We start from the raw sequence: 5,762 nt of genomic DNA, 5'->3' as shown, positions 1-5,762 counted from the left end.
TAAGCCTCCAATTAATAATAATAAATAAAAATGCCAAAAAAAAAAAGAACTTACACAGGACTGGGGTAATTGATTCTTGGAGAGCACAAACAGAACCTTGTGCACCAGGACCCAGGAGAAAGGAGCAGTAACCCCACAAGAAAGTGACCCAGACTTGCCTGGGAGTTCCCAGGAGTCTCCAGCAGAGGCATGGGTCAGTGGTGGCCTGCTGCAGGGTTGGGGGCACTGAGTGTAACAGTAAACACATGGGATCTTTTGAAGGAGGTCGCCATTATCTTCATTACCTCCACTGTAATTGGGCTCAGGTAAATAGTAGGAAGAGACCATAACTTATCCATCAACATGAAATAAAATTATTAAAGATTTACTGAGCATGCCCCACCCATCAGAACAAAACCCAGTTTCTCCCTCCCTCCCACCAGGAAGTTTCCATAAGCCTCTTTTCTTCTCCAAGAGAGGGCAGAAAGGCTGCAGACCACAATCACAGAAAACTAACCAATCTAATCACATGGACCACAGCCTTGTCTAACTCAATGAAACTATGAGCCATGCCATGTAGGGCCACTCAAGATGTGGTCATGGTGGAGAGTTCTGACAACACGTGGTCCACTGCCGAAGGGAATGGCAAACTACTTCAGTATTTTTGCCTTGAGACCCCCATGAACAGCATGAAAAGGCAAAAAGATAGGACACTGAAAGATGAACTCCCCAGGTCGGTAAGTGCCCAATATGCCACTGGAGATCAGTGGAGAAATAACTCAAGAAAGAGTGAAAGGATGGAGCCAAAGCAAAAACAACACCCAGTTGTGGATGGGACTGGTGATAGAAGCAAAGTTCGATGCTGTAAAGAGCAATATTGCATAGCAACCTGGAATGTTAGGTCCATGAATCAAGGCAAATTGGAAGCGGTCAAACAGGAGATGGCAAGAGTGAACATCGACATTTTAGGAATGAATGAAGTAAAATGGACTGGAATGGGGGAACTTAACTCATATGACCATTATATCTACTACTGTGGGAAAGAATCCCTTAGAAGAAATGGAGTAGCCATCATGGTCAACAAAAGAGTCCAAAATGCAGTACTTGGATCCAATCTCAAAAACGACAGAATGATCTCTGCTTGTTTCTAAGGCAAACCATTCAATATCAAGGTAATCCAAGTCTATGCGTTCTATGAAGACCTACAAGAGTTTTTAAAACTAACACCACAAAAAGATGTCCTTTTCTTTATAGGGGACTGGAATGTAAAAGTAGGAAGTCAAGAAGCACCTGGAGTAACAGGCAAATTTGGCCTTGGAGTACAGAATGAAGCAGGGCAAAGGCTAACAGAGTTTTGCCAAGAGAATGCACTGGTCATAGCAAACAGCCTTTTCCAACAACCCAAGGGAAGTCTCTACACATGGACATCACCAGACAGCCAACACTGAAATCAGGTTGACCATATTCTTTGCAGCCAAAGATGGAGAATCTCTATACAGTCAGCACAAAGAAGACCGGGAGCTGACTGTGGCTCAGAACATGAACTCCTTATTGCTAAATTCAGACTTAAATTGAAGAAAGTAGGGAATACCACTAGACCATTCAGGTATGACCTAAATCAAATCCCTTTCCTATTCCTAATGTAACACAAATTATGTTGTAGATATTCTCTTTTTTCTTTTTCCAATTGTTAAACTTACTTCTTCTATTTCCAAGTTTTGTACTTTGGCTCATTATTTTCTTCCAGAAATCCCATAACACTGTTAAAATTTGTTAAAATTTTACACCCCTCTTCGATTTTCTACTTCCTTCCCACATATATTTTCTACCCCCTTCCAACATATAATTTCAACCCCTTTCCAATCATATAATTCATTATCTTTGTAACTGCAAGATTAATCTATTTTTATAAATGTAAAGCTGACCTTGTTACCCACCTACCCAAAATCCTATCAGTGTTTTACAGTTTACTTAGAAAAAATTCCAAATATTTATTGTGATCTACATCATCTGATTTTACTAATACTATTATCAGTCACTCTGGCCTTAAAGGAAACACTAGCCTCTATTAAGTTCCCATTAAACAAACAAACAAAAAAGATTTTCTATCTCAGGGCAACATCTTTAGGAAATACACTCTTCTTTATAATCCTGAATGCATTTCTTAAAGATGCCCAAAATCCTGGGATATTCTTCCTGTGATTTATTCAGTACTTGATTACTTCTCATTCTTTATGTTTTAGTTGAAATTTCAGCCTCAGAAAGGAATTCTCTTAACAGCATCTAAGAGGTAATTCTCCCAGGTTATCTTGATGCATCATTTTTGTGGAATTTACTTATGGTACTTACAACAATCCACAGTTATCTTGTTTATGTGTTTTATTCTAGCCCTTTGTTTCTTTCTCATTATTGGAATAGTAGGTCCAGAGGTAAGGGGTAAATAAAGTAACTGAAACTTTAGTATCTCTTGGAACAAGTAGGAAACAAATAAGATTATATTGTTGTTGTCCAGCTCTTTGTGACCCCTTGAACTGCAGCATGCCAGGCTTCCCTCCCTTCACTATCTCCTAGAATTTGCTTAAACCCATGTCCATTGAGTCAGTGATGCGATCCAACCATCTCATCCTCTGTCACCGCCCCCTTCTCCTTCCCTCAATCTTTCCCAGCATCGGGTTCTTTACCAATGAGTCAGCTCTTTGCATCAGGTGGCCAAAGTATTGGAGCTTCAGCATCAGCCCTTCCAATGAATATTCAGATTTGATTTCCTTTAAGATTGACTGGTTTGATCTCCTTGCTCTCCAAGTGACTCTTACAAGTCTTCTCCAGCACCACAGTTTGAAAGTGTCAATTCTTGGACACTCAGCCTTCTAGTATGACTCAAAGTAATTAAGAGGAAGAAAGATTTGGAGTCAGAAACGACTAATATCAAATACTCAAAACTGTTTGGTGTTATTACTGCCTTATTTCTTCAATTGTTTTTCTATCACTGCTTCATTTTTTATTTCATTGCAGAATATTTTTAAATTTTCTTTAGGCGAAGAGCTAGCAATAACTCTGGTCTTTTTGGTCCGGCATTTATGATACATATCTTTTAAAAATTACTTTACTGAGTTATGATTGACATAAAAGAGCGATATATGGCTAATGTATACAATTCGATGAATTTGAAGATAAGTATATATTAGTGATACAGTTACTGAAAATCTATCCCGTAAACATATCCACCATTCCCAAAAGTATCATCCTGCCCATTTTATTATTATGATTATTTTATACATATACATAATTAACTTTCTGTTAAAGGGTAGATCTTATATTAAATGCTGAAATAGTGTTGATTCTCTGGATCTAAATTTTACCTTTTCATATAAGAGACTGCAATAGAACATTTAAGGCCATAGGTAATTACTGAGGTCAATTAAAAGTGAGAAGGGACTATAATTGGCTTAGTTAGTAACAGGAAGTCATCCTTCAAGCAGATATTTCTAGGAAAATATTATAATTCCATGCTGATTCTTTGGCAACTATATGCAACATAATTTTCAGAGAAACGTTATGAAAATAAAATGTTTCGCATTATTACAGCAATAAAAATTATCAAAAGTGTAAAAATGACAGAATTTGGAATTTCAGTCTACATTGAATAAATGTTAATACAAGGATGGAATGAAGAAAAGAGGGCAGAATAGTGATTGTATCAGTGGTACAGTGGTGAAGAATCCACCTGTCAATGAAGGAGATGTTGGTTTGATCCGTGGGTCAGGAAGATCCTCTGGAGGAGGAAATAGCAACCAATTCTAGTATTCTTGCCTGGAAAATTGCAGGGACAGAAGAGCCTGACAATCTACAGTCCATGGGGTCACAAAAAATAGAATTGGACATAATTTAGCAACTAAATAATTTTTTAAATGACTAGATCATGCATCATTCAGAAGAAGCAAATATTTTCAAATTAAAGATCACAAGGAACATAGAATTATTTGGAAGCACACAGTTACTCAAGTTTCTCACATGGAATGCAGAAGATAACAATATGATGCTATGATATGAATCATGATTTCAAATATTTTCAAGCTAATAATATGTCCATAACTTAATCAAATTCAATGGATTGGACCTTCAAAATATTCGTTATGTTGGATCATCTATTTAATTTGCCACACTTGAATATTCTATTTAATAGATTATTTCAAATTTGATTTAATAGACCTATAAACGTGAGTTCAATTAATTTTTCGAGGAAATCTCATTCAAAGGGTGCTTTTGCCATCTATTGACAGTCCTAGAAAATAATTCCTTAATTTCTAACCAGGGCTCTTTTCCATCCATATAGATGACTTTCCAAACTCATACACAGCTAATGGAAATCTCACTCAAGTAACTGAGTTTATTCTCACAGGAGGCTCAGAATGTGCAGACCTCCAGATCCCACTCTTCTTTGTCTTCCTGGTAATTTATGGACTGACCAAGACAGGGAACCTAAGCATCATCACCGTCACCAGTGTGGGCTCCTGACTTCAGACTTCCATGTATTTCTTCCTCGGGCATTTGGCCATCATAAGTCTTGGCAATTCAACTGTCATTGCCCCTAAAATGCTGATCAACTTTTTAGTAAAAAAGCATACCACCTCCTTCTATGAATGTGCCACCCAACTAGGAGGGTTCTTGGTTTTCACTGTAGCTGAGGTGCTCATTTTAGCTGTGATGGCCTATGACCGCTATGCAGCCATTTGTAAACCCCTGCTCTACACGACAGTGGTATTTCGGCGGACCTGCCTTCTTCTCATTTCCCTCACATACCTCTATAGCTTTTCCACAGCTGTTGTAGTTTCATGTTGTGTATTTTCTGTGTCTTATTGTTCTTCCCATGTAATCAATCATTTCACTGTGATACTGTCACCCTGTTAGTATTGTAATCCTCCGATACTTCCTTTCCAGATACAGTAGTATTCATATCTGCATCTAAAACTTGATGTTTTCCATAACTGTAGTTGTAGCATCTTATTTCAACATCATTTTGCCCATTCTAAGGATATACTCATCAGAAGGAAGGAAAAGAGCCTACTCCACATGTGCCACACATATGACAGCTGTGTGAGTCTTCTATGGAACTCTGCTTTTCATGTATTTACAGCCTCGAAATAACCATTCACTGGATACTGATAAAATGGCCTCCATGTTTTATACACTGGTGATCCCCATGCTGAATCCCAGGATTTACAGCCTGAGGAACAAGGACGTGAAGGCTGCCTTGAAGAGATTTCTGACAAATGTGTGTTGTTGATGGCTTTTAGGATTCTATACGTCAATGAAGAGATGGTTAAAATAGGCTGCCGTTGTGTGAAGGGTATTCTTACATCATTAGAAGGTAAAGGAATGGGCTATTTTCCCATTTTACAATTTCTGTTTTGAGGAAAGGTACTAGTTTTCACCATTTAAACAGAAATCTTGAATACAACCCAGGTTTTCTGATCTAAGAAACAAAAATGTTTGAGCCAATAGTTACAGAAATTTGGGGACTGAATTGAAGAAAAGAAAGTGTCAGTGAAATTCAGATCCTTATATTTTTTTTTCAATTTTCCAGTTCACTGATTCCGATGCATGTGGCTATGGGGGACAATGCCAGTACCCCAGACAAGGCTAAAATATGAACTAGTATTTATGAAATCACCCATGAGGCAGAGTCTGTAGTTTAACACAAACCTTGTTAATTAAAAAAAGAAAAAAAGAAAAAGAACAAATAAAATCAACTCACTTAAGAAGATGACAATACTCAGATATCT

The 5,762-nt window shown here is 37.6% G+C and overlaps 1 pseudogene; it reads left to right on the top strand.

The window, feature by feature from the left end:
* The first annotated feature begins 4,347 nt into the window (after positions 1-4,347).
* On the top strand, positions 4,348-5,391 carry LOC129543381 (olfactory receptor 8J3-like; annotated as a pseudogene).
* The last annotated feature ends 371 nt before the right edge of the window (positions 5,392-5,762 follow it).

Source organism: Moschus berezovskii, chromosome 23 (assembly GCF_049115385.1).
Source record: "Moschus berezovskii isolate FMDL1 chromosome 23, NW_MosBer_1.0, whole genome shotgun sequence".
Taxonomy (NCBI): Eukaryota; Metazoa; Chordata; class Mammalia; order Artiodactyla; family Moschidae; genus Moschus; species Moschus berezovskii.
Note: the sequence above shows the minus strand (reverse complement) of the source record. Positions and strands in the feature narration are given on the sequence as shown.